The sequence below is a fragment of the Bombina bombina genome, chromosome 5, assembly GCF_027579735.1.
Source record: "Bombina bombina isolate aBomBom1 chromosome 5, aBomBom1.pri, whole genome shotgun sequence".
Classification (NCBI taxonomy): Eukaryota; Metazoa; Chordata; class Amphibia; order Anura; family Bombinatoridae; genus Bombina; species Bombina bombina.
The window spans coordinates 209,412,706-209,427,959 of NC_069503.1; positions in this window are offsets into that span (position 1 = coordinate 209,412,706).

Sequence of the window (15,254 nt, forward strand, 5' to 3'; positions counted from 1 at the left end):
TCAGCGTATTTGAGGTTGATGGCTTGATACCCCCCAAAATATCTTCCTTTTTTACTTAGAGATGCTCAGGTGATATTTTCCTGTCAGCTTTTTACAGTTATACTGCATCAGTTTCAAGTGATTTAGCATATGAGTATTATGTCCCTTTAACTCTGCCACCCTTGAGGTCACAGAGAGGTTAAGTAGCAGTAGACTTAAGACCGCTGCCTTTTATTTAACATTGCAGGATTGCTTGTGCCTGCACTGCTAGGTCTCTGACGCTTCATCCTCAGCTTAATAAATAGAGACCTCTTTATTTATATGATTTAGCACATATACTCAATATAATATACGTATTGAAGAATACACCCCAATAGATAGAACATTTTATGCTTAGTGGGCCTTGGTCAGATACTTTACAACTTAAATAAACTCAGCTCCCGGTTGCTCTATAGCTAGCTATTACATAGTGAATAACACAACTGCAGCAGACATATTCAGCCAAGGTAATAATACTCTATAAATATTGCTGTTTATCATGGAACAGAAGCTATTTACAGAGATAAGGAGTCAAGCTGAAAATGCTGTTTAAAGCTTAGATTTCCGAAATGATAGCTACCATTTCAATTTTTATATGGATTTAAGATCATTTATTGATATATGCCTCTATTTTTAGATAGAAAACATGGCATATATCTGTTCTATATGCATAGATTTCATCAAAGCAAGCACTGTAATTTTTTAAGATATAAGAACTGTAAGAAAATAAATTATATTGCTGAATATAATATTATTTATGTATAAAAAGAGGAAACATATTCTTACACCATTAATCTTCTGCTAGAGCAGAGTGCAAGAAATTGAATTATAATTCTTCATCCTCTGCTGAGAAACAGCCATACCACCCAATAACTGGTTGTCTGTGGTATATTGATTAGATAAAATGATAGGGGTAGCACTGCCATTTGAATGATAATTAATCCTCATGATTCCTCTTTACTAAATTTCAAATCTTGGTTAACATGTGCCTGTATTTAATCAAAATATATAACTTACTATGGTACCGTGTAACTAGGATTGTGCAGTAGACAAAATAAGTAATGGTAAAAAAATAAATTCATTATCCAGTTCCGGTTTTACTTTAAAGGGACAGTAAACCTCAAAAATAATGTTATATAATTCTGCACATAGGGCTCCATGTACTAAGCCGTCAATTCATCCGTCATTTTAGACGCGAATAAACTCGCCGTTACTCGCCGCGGGCGAAATGGTGTCCGCTGTCACTATGTACTAATAATCCCCCAATAAATAGACAAGTCTAGCCCGCCGCGAGCAGTGGCGGATTATTGATAAATTTAACGCCTCGCTCACCGCGACTAAGCTGATGTACTTAACTTTCAGTTGAATTGTCTGGCCAATTATTAACACGTGACATGCAAGGTGTCACGAACATCATAGTAGTCGCGGGAATAGAATTTTGCTCCTATAAAAGTTCAACTTATCTAAACAACTTTATTATTGTTCAAAATTTTTTGAAGAGTGATAACAGAGCGTTATTTTTGTAATATTTATTTACAATTTGGATATGGCTTCATCTGGATCTGATAATATATAAATATTAATATAAAAATAATTATAAAGATTGACAACTATACAATACAAATTTAAAATATAGATTACTCTTTAATTACAGTCGACAAATTTGGCGCAATTTATGTACATGGAAATGAGAGACAAATTAGACGCCAGTTATGCTGTACAATGCTGATATTACTGCTTTTTATATATGTCTAGACTGGCGTCTAGATTGACTTTCCTATTGTTTTGTACCTTGCCCGCCACCTAAAAGGTGGCGAGGCAAAAATAACGAGGTGGGAGCGGAAATTGTAGCGAGCGGACAAATAGATTTTTTAGTACATTCGTTTTTGGCGAGTTGGTGGTCAAATGTGTCTAATTACAGTGAAAAATGGAGAGGTAGCGAGGTTTGGCGGATAAGTACGCTCGCAATTTTAAAGATGCGAGTTTGAACATAGTTGACGACTTTGTACATATCAGTTTGCGAGTTTTGACGCGAGATTTGTTGCGGGTAGCTCGCTGACTGCTTAGTACATGGAGCCCATAGTGCAGAATTATATAACATTATATTAGCGCAAACTTTATAAAACAAAATATACCCTTTGAATTTTTTAAAAAAACGTCTGTTTTACAGACCCGCTCTCTGTGCTCTTCTGAGCGGGTCTGTTTTTTTTCACACAGCGCATCGGGCCAGCTATATGGTCACAGCCCGGCCCGATCGTGCCATTATACACAGTGCAGCTCGCTCCTGCTGTCAGACAGAGCAGGAGCGAGCTACACTTAATGTTATGGCGCAGTCGGGCCGGGCTGTGACTATATAGCTGGCCCGATGCGCTGTGTGAAAAAAAACAGCCGTTTTTTTTAAAAATTCAAAGGGTATATTATGTTTTATAAAGTTTGCGCTAATATAATGTTATATAATTCTGCACTATGTGCAGAATTATATAACATTATTTTTAAGGTTTACTGACACTTTAATATGCCCCAAACTGTTTTTGTTTAAAGCGACATTAAACTGATGTGCACAACTAAAAAAAAAATAGTTACTACTAACATTCAGCCAAATTACGAGTTTTTGTCGGTAAGGCTGTGCGGTGCTAACACTCCTTTTTTTCTTACCGCTCACTTAAGCCAACGCTAGTGTTACAAGTTTTCTGCAAGCCGGCGTTAGCCTGAGAAAAGTGAGCGTTGAGCAAAATTTAGCTCCACATCTCACTGTAATACCAGCGTTGCATACGGTAGCGGTAAGCTGGCAAAACGTGCTCGTGCACAATTTCCCCATAGGAAACAATGGGGCTGAGCTAGCTAAAAAAAAACTAACACCTGCAAAAAAGCAGCGTTCAGCTCCTAACGCAGCCCCATTGTTTCCTATGGGGAAATAAAAGTGATGTCTACACCTAACACCCTAACATGAACCCCGAGTCTAAACACCCCTAATCTTACGAGTCTAAACACCCCTAATCTTACACTTATTAATCCCTAATCTGCCGCCCCCACTATCGCTGACACCTACATTATATTATAAACCCCTAATCTGCCGCTCCGGACACCGCCGCCACCTACATTATACTTATGAAACCCTAATCTACTGCCCCTGACATCGCCGACACCTACATTATATTTATTAACCCTTAATCTGCCCCCCCCACGTCGACGCAACTATATTAAATTTATTAACCCCTAATCTTCCGACCCCAACGTCGCTGCTACTATATTAAATTTATTAACCCCTAAACCTAAGTCTAACCCTAAGTCTAACCCCCCTAACTTAAATATAATTTAAATTAAACAAAATAAATTTAACATAATTAAATACATTAATCCTATTTAAAACTAAATACTTACCGATAAAATAGACCCTAAGCTAGCTACAATATAACTAATAGTTACATTGTAGCTAGCTTAGGCCTAGATTTAGAGTTTTGCGGCCAAAGGGGTGCGTTAGCTACGCGTGCTTTTTTCTGGCCGCACCTTTTAAATACCGCTGGTATTTAGAGTTCACAAAAGGGCTGCGTTAGGCTCCAAAAAAGGAGCGTATAGCATATTTACCGCAACTTCAACTCTTGATACCAGCGGTGCTTACGGACGCGGCCAGCTTAAAAAACGTGCTTGTGCACGATTCCGCCATAGGAAACAATAGGGCAGTTTGAGCTGAAAAAAACCTAACACCTGCAAAAAAGCAGCGTTCAGCTCCTAACGCAGCCCCATTGTTTGCTATGCGGAAACACTTCCTATGTCTGCACCTAACACCCTAACATGTACCCCGACTCCACTATCGCTGACCCCTGCATTTTAATATTAACCCCTAATCTGCCGCTCCGTATACCGCTGCAACCTACATTATCCCTATGTACCCCTAATCTGCTGCCCCTAACACCGCCGACCCCTATATTATATTTATTAACCCCTAATCTGCCCCCCACAACGTCGCCGCCAGCTGCCTACAATAATTAACCCCTAATCTGCCGACCGCATCTCACCGCTACTATAATAAAATTATTAACCCCTAATCCGCCTCACTCCCGCCTCAATAACCCTATAAGAAATAGTATTAACCCCTAATCTGCCCTCCCTAACATCGCCGACACCTAACTTCAATTATTTACCCCTAATCTGCCGACCGAATCTCGCCGCTACTGTAATAAATGGATTAACCCCTAAAGCTAAGTCTAACCCTAACACTAACACCCCCCTAAGTTAAATATAATTTAAATCTAACGAAATAAATGAACTCTTATTAAATAAATTATTCCTATTTAAAGCTAAATACTTACCTGTAAAATAAACCCTAATATAGCTACAATATAAATAATAATTATATTATAGCTATTTTAGGATTAATGTTTATTTTACAGGCAACTTTGTATTTATTTCAAAGAGGTACAATAGCTATTAAATAGTTAAGAACTATTTAATAGCTAAAATAGTTAAAATAATTACAAAATTACCTGTAAAATAAATCATAACCTAAGTTACAATTAAACCTAACACTACACTATCATTAAATAAATTAAATACAATACCTACAAATAACTACAATTAAATAAACTAACTAAAGTACAAAAAATAAAAAAGAACTAAGTTACAAAAAATAATTTTTTTTTTACAAACATTAGAAAAATATTACAACAATTTTAAACTAATTACACCTACTCTAAGCCCCCTAATAAAATAACAAAGCCCCCCAAAATAAAAAAATGCCCTACCCTATTCTAAAATTAAAATAAAAAAGCTCTTTTACCTTACCAGCCCTGAAAAGGGCCCTTTGCGGGGCATGCCCCAAAGAATTCAGCTCTTTTGCCTGTAAAAAAAAAACATACAATACCCCCCCCCACCATTACAACCCACCACCCACATACCCCTAATCTAACCCAAACCCCCCTTAAATAAACCTAACACTAAGCCCCTGAAGATCTCCCTACCTTGTCTTCACCTCACCGGGTCCCGATCAGTCCAGAAGAGCCTCCGATGTCTTGATCCAAGCCCAAGCGGGGGGCTGAAGAGTGACGTCCATCCTTGGGCTGAAGTCTGGATCCAAGCGGCGGCTGAAGAAATCCATCATCGGGCTGAAGTCGGAAGTCCATCATCGGGATGAAGTCTTCTATCAAGCAGCATCTTCAATCTTCTTTCTTCCGGAGCGGAGCGGAGCCATCTTCTTCCCAGCCGACGCGGATCCATCCTTTTCTAACGACGCCTACTCGCCGAATGACGGTTCCTTTAAATGACGTCATCCAAGATGGCGTCCCTCGAATTCAACTTGAACTTGAATTCAACTTGAACTTGAATCTGATTGGCTGATTCCATCAGCCAATCAGAATTTTCCTACCTTAATTCCGATTGGCTGATAGAATCCTATGAGACAATCGGAATTCGAGGGACGCCATCTTGGATGACGTCCCTTAAAGGAACCTTCATTCTTCAGTTGGACGTCAGAAGAAGAGGATGGATCCGCGTCGGAGGTCTTCAAGATGGAGCCGTTCGTCATCGGATGAAGATAGAAGATGCCGCTTAGATCAAGATGGTTGCTGGTCCGGATCTCCTCTTCTTCCCGGATAGGATGAAGACTTTGGAGCCTCTTCTGGACCTCTTCAGCCGCCGCTTGATAGAAGACTTCAGCCGGATTATGGATCGCCAGCCCCCGCTTGGTCTTGGATGAAGATTTCGGAGGCTTGGATCAAGACTTCGGAGGACGGATCGGTGAACCTGGTATGGTGAAGATAAGGTAGGAAGATCTTCAGGGGCTTAGTGTTAGGTTTATTTAAGGGGGGTTTGGGTTAGATTAGGGGTATGTGGGTGGTGGGTTGTAATGTGGGGGGGGGGAATTGTATGTTTTTTTTTTACAGGCAAAAGAGCTGAATTATTTGGGGCATGCCCCACAAATGGCCCTTTTCAGGGCTGGTAAGGTAAAAGAGCTTTGAACTTTTTTAATTTAGAATAGGGTAGGGCATTTTTTTATTTTGGGGGTCTTTGTTATTTTATTTGGGGGCTTAGAGTAGGTGTAATTAGTTTAAAATTGTTGTAATATTTTTCTAATGTTTGTAAATATTTTTTTATTTTTTGTAACTTAGTTCTTTTTTATATTTTGTACTTTAGTTAGTTTATTTAATTGTATTTATTTGTAGGTATTGTATTTAATTTATTTAATGATAGTGTAGTGTTAGGTTTAATTGTAACTTAGGTTAGGATTTATTTTACAGGTAATTTTGTTATTATTTTAACTATTTTAGCTATTAAATAGTTCTTAACTATTTAATAGCTATTGTACCTGGTTAAAATAAATACAAAGTTGCCTGTAAAATAAATATTAATCCTAAAATAGCTACAATATAATTATTCGTTATATTGTAGCTATATTAGGGTTTATTTTACAGGTAAGTATTTAGTTTAAAATAGGAATAATTTATTTAATAATAGTTAATTTATTTCGTTAGATTTAAATTATATTTAACTTAGGGGGGTGTTAGTGTTAGGATTAGACTTAGCTTTAGGGGTTAATACATTTATTATAGTAGCGGTGAGGTGCAGTCGGCAGATTAGGGGTTAATTATTGTAGGTAGCTGGCGGCGACGTTGTGGGGGGCAGATTAGGGGTTAATGAATATAATATAGGGGTCGGCGGTGTTAGGGGCAGCAGATTAGGGGTACATAAGGATAACGTAGGTGGCGGTCGGCAGATTAGGGGTTAAAGAAATTTAATCGAGTGGCGGCGATGTGGGGGGGGCCTCGGTTTAGGGGTGCATAGGTAGTTTATGGGTGTTAGTGTACTTTAGAGCACAGTAGTTAAGAGCTTTATGAACCGGCGTTAGCCCAAAAAGCTCTTAACTCCTGTTTTTTTTCTGCGGCTGGAGTTTGGTCGTTAGATTTCTAACGCTCACTTCAGCCAAGACTCTAAATACCGGCGTTAGAAAGATCCCATTGAAAAGATAGGATACGCAAATGGCGTAGGGGGATCTGCGGTATGGAAAAGTCGCGGCTGGAAAGTGAGCATTAGACCCTTTCCTGACTGACTCCAAATACCAGCGGGCGATAAAAACCAGCGTTAGGAGCCTCTAACGCTGGTTTTCATGGCTATCGCCCAACTCTAAATCTAGGCGTTAGGATTTAAATTTATTTTACAGGCAACTTTGTATTTATTTTAATTAGGTACAATAGTTATTAAATAGTTATTAACTATTTAATAACTTCCTAGTTAAAATATAGACAAAATTACCTGTAAAATAAATCCTAACCTAAATTACAATTACACCTAACACTACACTATAATTAAACTAATTACACCTAACACTACACTATAATTAAACTAATTACCTAAATTACCTACAATTAATTACAATTAAATTAAATAAACTAAATTACGAAAAAAAAAACCCCACTAATTTTCCCCCTAATAAAATAAAAAAGCCCCCCAAAATAATAAAATTCCCTACCCTATACTAAATTACAAATAGCCCTTAAAAGGGCCTTTTGCGGGGCATTGCCCCAAAGTAATCAGCTCTTTCACCTGTAAAAAAAATACAATACCCCCCCAACATTAAAACCCACCACCCACACACCCAACCCTACTCTAAAACCCACCCAATCCACCCTTAAAAAAACCTAACTAAAAAGTTCAAGCTGCAGCAGCACTGAATAAAAAGATTTTTATTTTTGCCAAAAAGTTAATACAACGTTTCGGACCAACTGTCCTTAATCATGTATAAATATATCTTATACATGATTAAGGACAGTTGGTCCGAAACGTTGTATTAACTTTTTGGCAAAAATAAAAATCTTTTTATTCAGTGCTGCTGCAGCTTGAACTTTTTACTTATTTTTGTTTTTTTGGTATGGACCCTTGCAGCCTGCACGGATAAATAACCTCAAAAACAGAGTGCTGAACAGTAACCTGCTGTTAAAAAAACCTAACACTACTCCCTTGAAGATCACCCTACCTTGAGACATCTTCACCCAGCCGGGCACAAGTGGACCTCTAGAGGGGCAGAAGTCTTCATCCGATCTGGGCAGAAGAGGTCCTCCAAGTGGCAGAAGTCTTCATCCAGGCAGCATCTTCTATCTTCATTCTTCCGGAGTGGAGCGGGTCCATCTTCAAGACATCCGACGCAGAGCATCCTCTTCATCTGACAGATGACGACTGAATGACTGGTCCTTTAAGTGACGTCATCCAAGATGGCGTCCCTTGAATTCTAATTGGCTGATAGACTCCTATCAGCCAATCGGAATTAAGGTAGGATCGGATGAAGATTTATGCCCCTCTGGAGGTCCACTTGTGCCCGGCTGGGTAAAGACATCTCAAGGTAGGGTGATCTTCAATGGGGTAGTGTTATTTTTTTTTTAAGGGTGGATTGGGTGGGTTTTAGAGTAGGGTTGGGTGTGTGGGTGGTGGGTTTTAATGTTGGGGGGGTATTGTATTTTTTTTTTACAGGTGAAAGAGCTGATTACTTTGGGGCAATGCCCCGCAAAAGGCCCTTTTAAGGGCTATTTGTAATTTAGTATTGGGTAGGGAATTTTATTATTTTGGGGGGGGGTATTTTATTAGGGGGATTAGATTAGGTGTAATTAGTTTAAAATTCTTGTAATTCTTTTTTTATTTTCTGTAATTTAGTGTTTGTTTTTCTTTCGTAATTTAGTTTATTTAATTGTAATTAATTGTAGGTAGTTTAGGTAATTAGTTTAATTATAGTGTAGTGTTATAAGTGTAATTGTAATTTAGGTTAGGATTTATTTTACAGGTAAATTTGTCTTTATTTTAACTAGGAAGTTATTAAATAGTTAATAACTATTTAATAACTATTGTACCTAGTTAAAATAAATACAAAGTTGCCTGTAAAATAAATATAAATACTAAGATAGCTACAATGTAACTATTAGTTATATTGTAGCTAGCTTAGGGTTTATTTTATTGGTAAGTATTTAGTTTTAAATAGGATTAATTGATTTAATAGTAGTAAATTTATTTTGTTTTATTTAAATTATATTTAAGTTAGGGGGTGTTAGGGTTAGGGTTAGACTTAGGTTTAGGGGTTAATAAATTTAATATAGTAGTGGCGACATTGGGGGCAGAAGATTAGGGGTTAATAAATGTAGGTAGGTATCGGCGATGTAAGGGACGGCAGATTAGGGGTAATAAAATTTAACTAGTGTTTGCAAGGCGGGAGTGTGGCGGTTTAAGGGTTAATAAATTTATTAAAGTGGCAGCGATGTCCGGTCGGCAGATTAGGGGTTAAACATTTTATTTAAGTGTTTGCGATGTGGGGGGGGGGCTCGGTTTAGGGGTTAATATGTAGTTTATGGGTGTTAGTGTACTTTTTAGCACTTTAGTTAAGAGCTTTATGTTCCGGCGTTAGCCCATAAAACTCTTAATTACTGACTTTTAAATGCGGTAGGAGTCTTGACAGGAGAGGGTGTAACGCTCACTTTTTCCAGCGATCGTAATACCGGCGTTAGGAAAATCCCATTAAAAAGATAGGATACGCAATTGACGGTATGCTAAAATTGTGCACAGTCTTTATGCTTACACTACTAAGTATGTGCAATAATTAACATAATATATGCATTTGTGGGCCTCCATTACATATGCAGCGTCACCTGCAAAATCCTCCGCCACAGATTTTACGCGATTTTGGTATTACATATACGGCGTAGCATACAAGTTACACACATATATTTCACCCTTGGGACGTATTTTTTTTACCCATAGACTAACATAGAACAGCCGCGCAATTTGGTATCCAATATACAGCGTAAGGACTTACGCGAAAAATTCAGAAAATCTACTCCATTCTCATTTCGCCACATATTGCAGGCGCAACAACCCTTGCACTGACTAAAAAAGCAACGTAACTCCCTGGAAGCCTTAACAAACACATACAATTAAGCAGCATCTCAAGGTTAAAGGGACAGTATACTATGATATTGTTTATTTAAAGGTTTATTTGTGTATTTGAAATAGTTTGAAGCCACAACATAATCAAATGGATTGAGCTTGTAGGTACATTATCACATTGTGGACATATACTTGCTTATTTACTTTCAAGTTCTTCTCAAAACAATCAACAATACTTGGAGGAGAGAACAATGGGAAATCATAATTGCATTACCTTCATCTCTATAGAACCCACTGGAGTGTAATTTATTCTAATGCTAACACAGTTTGGCATTGATGCCAAAATATATAATGGGACAGTCAAGTCCAAAGATAACCTTCTTGTTTTAAATAGGGCTTGTTATTTCAAACTACTTTCAGATTTAATTCTAACACTTGCTTTGTTCTCTTGGTATTCTTAGTTGAAAGCAAAACCTAGGATGGCTCATATGATAATTTCTAAGACCTTCTTGAAGGCTGCCTCTTTGCAATTGTGTCAAACCAATCACATACACCACAACCTCTCACCTGCAGCCTTAAAACACCTGCTAATGCCCACCCTATGAGTAACATCACTACTATATATATGTGTCAATTTATATTGGATGTGAGATACATTGATTTACATCTTAGAAGTGAATATTACTATATGTACCCTTCATAAACAACTATTGTGGATGTGAGTTATAGTAAAAGAATATGTCATAAACATGATAATATTACCTTTTTTGCCATTTCCAAACAGGTCTTATTATATGTTTTAACAATATTAGTGTACTAAAACACACCTCACATGGATGTGGATGACAATTATATGGTAAATAACAGAGGACAAGATTTATGGTAAACTATAAGAATATTTATTTATTTTTTGGCTTCTTGGATGAGGGAGCTGAGGTGACTGTAGTGAATTTCCTTGTTCTTCTGGTTTGAGAAGATTCTGATGTTTCTGCTGGTGTGCTGGCCACAGATGATAGGCTGGAGGCAGTGTCCTGCTGGTGTGTAAAGTGCTCAACCAACACACCCAAGAGTTGATTTTGTTCTCTCCATCTATTGTCCATTTGCATCTGCATATCAGACAGAATTCGCATCATCTGTGATTGGTTATGAACACTTGCAATGCTGCAATGTCCCTCTGTAGCTTTATGCTACGTTGTTGTCTCCTCTCTTGGCTCCTGATGAATGTTTCATGGCCAGCTTCAACTGCTGGTTCATGTGGGGCAGGGCCAGCTTCAACTGCTGGTTCATGTGCGGCAGGGCCAGCTTCAACTGCTGGTTCATATGGGGCAGGGCCAGTTTCAAATGATGGTTCATGTGGGGCAGGGCCAGCTTCAAATGATGGTTCATGTGGGGCAGGTCCAGCTTCAAATGATGGTTCATGTGGGGCAGGGTCACCTGCATCTGATGGTTCTTGAGGTGCAGCTGTAGAATCTGCTCTATTTCCATCTGCCAATGGTGGTGCTCGTCCAAATGCTGAGGATGGTGGAGCTCATCCAATTGCTGAGGATGGTGGAGCTCGTCCAATTGCTGAGGATGGTGGAGCTCGTCCAATTGCTGAGGATGCTGGAGCTCGTATGGTTGGTTGATAGTCCCAATGATGATGAGTGTGTGACCACTCAGCCTGTCCAATTGGAACTTACTGTGACATTGTCTGTGGGTAAAATCCCTGACTGCCATGAGATTGTGTTGTGGGGGGGGGTAAATATATGGACCCTTTGTGGCTGTCTTGGCTCCCCCTCAAAGCCAAAGGGAGGATATTCTTCTGGCCAGGAATCTTGCCAGGGTTCATATGGCAATGGTTGTGGCATCACTCCCGGGTCCTCAACTGAAGCCATCCAACCATGCTCATGACTGGGAGCATACTGTTCTTGCGGTTGCCTGAAGGGTGGTAGTGGTGGTGGTGGTGGTGGCATGGATGTTTGTATCCTTGTGACAGGATGTTCTGTGAAGGAGTCAAAGGATGAGATGGATTAGTAAAGTCTGATATATGTCCACGTGGGAATACAATATACATTGATACATGCTAGGGCCTATACTGATTCTCATGTCAAACTCTATAACATGTGTCCTGTGTTAATCTGAGACATGTTAGTATTGCACTATTACACCTCACATCATGAATTGCATTATGTTAAGTAGCATTAATGTCAAATATAATTGTAGATGTTTTTGTTAGTAGGCCAAATACAATGCTCCTCATTGTGTACATGAATGTGTGATATTAAAGAATGTTATAGCTCAAATACATAATACTGGTGTGTGGGATGTTACTCACCAGCATGATGTGCTGTGGTTGCAGCCCCTGAGTCACAAGCCCCTGGAAGTCCACGGACTGCTGTGATACTCAGGGACCTGCGTATCATCTCCTGCCAGGTGTTATACTCAATATCCAGGGATGGACCACCGCCTGTTCCCCTCTGGTGCATAGCTTCCTGCTCCATCTTTTCTTTGACCCGCCTCTTGCAGTTATTCCACTGCTTTTTCAGGCCCTCAACAGTCCTCCTCTGCGGGGCCACACTGTTGATGGCATCCTCTACCACCAACCATGCAGTTTTTCTCCTTTAGGCAATGCCTTTGCCCTTCTCCTGCCCGAAGAGGGCACTGTAATCGTCCATGATGGCCTGCACTAGGGCAACATTTTCCTCAAATGAGAAGTTAGGACATCTCAGCCTCTCATCCTCCATGGACACCTGGCTTCCTCCCTGTGATGTCCCTGGTGTGGGTTCCTCCCTATCCTCTCCTTCTCCCCCCCTTCTGTCCACATGTGCACCCTCTGTCCCTCTCCTAGATGTGCCTGCTCTCTGGGGCCCTCGGGCAACTCCCCTCCCATCATCCCTTCTAGCTTTCCCTCTCCCCACTCCACTTACTCCCTGACGGGGACCCCACTGCTCCTCCTGTCCTCTCCAATACTCCTCTCCCTGCCACTCCTCTCCCCTCCTCCCCTCCTCCCTACCTCTCCCTGCCATCCTCACACTAAATCACACTCACACTCACTCCCAGTTCAATCACACACAATCACAACCAAACACTCAGCCTATCACACTGTGAAATTCAAATAAAATGTGTGAGGTGTTAGAAAAAAAAGTGTGGTGTATTTGTATATGTATGTATGCAAAATGTGTGCAATATATAAAAATATGTGTAAGTGTACAAGCTTAATCAAACAACAATGCGACTAAACTCCTCTGTTTGCGCCTCTCTCTCTACTAATCCTCCACTTCAGTGTAATGTGCTGTAGCTCAAAAAACAATCCAAACACACTGAAGAAAATGGCTGCTGCGCATGCGTTTATATATGAATTTTGAATAGCGTAAATTACGTGTCGCATTTTTATATGAAATTGCGGTTCATTTTTACGAGTGTTAGCCTAATTTGCATAAAACAACTCTTTATTGACACTTTCCGTGGACAAAATACTGGCGGAAGTTACTTGCGATGACTAAAATGTGTATTTGCGCTCATTTCAGAAGATCGCCAGTTTGTCCTACTTATGCCAGTTTAGCATATAACGGCGCATTATATATAATACCCCGATGTGCGAGGTGAAATTACGGGCGGTGCGGGTTCCCACGCTTGTGCCGAAACATGCGCTGTATGCGTGATCGCACTCATGATCAGCTGCTTATCACATGATATTGGAAGAGTGGAAATAGACATAACTTTTAAATTTGTCAGAAAAAAATCTACTACTCATTTGAAGTTCAATCTTCTACTTTTAACAAAATGTCAAATTGTTCTAAAGGCTTATTGGTATTTTCTCCTATTTTTTTTTCCTTCTCTTTATTCAGGTCATACATTTCTATACAATCAACAGCTAACCTATGGCCATCTTTACTATCTGAAAACACATTAAGACAATTAAATGTTTAGCAAATTAAAATTATAATTTTTTAATAATAATATTTATTCAATTAAGAGATAACATAGCCCTTTGAAACATGAGATTTGTCAATTGGATTTCAATAATTTTCATTTCCAGATCCATTATAAAAGTGAAAAAAACCATGTAAAGGAAATACTGTATGCACTTAGAAATATGTTTTGTATAATGTTTGATTTCATTTAAAATATCAATATTATCTTGATTTGTATCCACAAAATATATAAAATTATAGGAACATTTATAAAATAAAGTAAAAAAATATAACATACACAGGAAGTTAAAGGGGTAGTAAACACCACAAATTGTATTGTTTAAAAGATAGATAATCCCTTTATTTACCATTCCCCAGTTTTGCATAACCAACACTGTTATAGAAATATACTTTTTCCTCTGTAATGACCTTGTATCTAGGCTTCTGCAGACTGCCTCCTTATCTCAGATCTTTTGACAGACTTGCATTTTAGGTAATTAGTGCATAAGAGGTGGCCTTAATGGGCTTATAAATTAGCATATGAGCCTACCTAGGTGTAGCTTTTAACTAAGAATACCAAGAAAACAAAGCAAATTTGCTGATAAAAGTAAACTAGAAAGCAGAATATGTACGTTTAATTATTCTAAACTTACTAGATAACTATGGCCTAGATTTGGAGTTTGGCGGTAGCCGTGAAAACCAGCGTTAGAGGCTCCTAACGCTGGTTTTAGGCTACCGCCGGTATTTGGAGTCATTCAAAAAAGGGTCTAACTCTCACTTTTCAGCCGCAACTTTTCCATACCGCAGATCCCCTTACGTCAATTGCATATCCTATCTTTTCAATGGGATCTTTCTAACTCCGGTATTTAGAGTCGTGTCTGAAGTGAGCGTTAGAAATCTAACGACAAAACTCCAGCCGCAGAAAAAAGTCAGTAGTTAAGAGCTTTCTGGGCTAACGCCGGTTCATAAAGCTCTTAACTACTGTGCCCTAAAGTACACTAACACCCATAAACTACCTATGTACCCCTAAACCGAGGCCCCCCCACATCGCCGACACTTGATTAAATTTTTTTAACCCCTAATCTGCCGACCGCCACCTACGTTATACTTATGTACCCCTAATCTGCTGCCCCTAACACCGCCGACCCCTATATTATATTTATTAACCCCTAACCTGCCCCCCACAACATCGCAGCCAGCTACCTACAATAATTAACCCCTAATCTGCCGACCGCAAAGAGCCGCCACCTACATTATAGCTATGTACCCCTAATCTGCTGCCCCTAACACCGCCGACCCCCATATTATATTTATTAACCCCTAATCTGCCCCCCTCAACGTCGCCTCCACCTGCCTAAACTTATTAACCCCTAATCTGCCGAGCAGACCGCACCGCTACTATAATAAAGTTATTAACCCCTAATCCGCCTCACTAACCGTATAATAAATAGTATTAACCCCTAATCTGCCCTCCCTAACATCGTC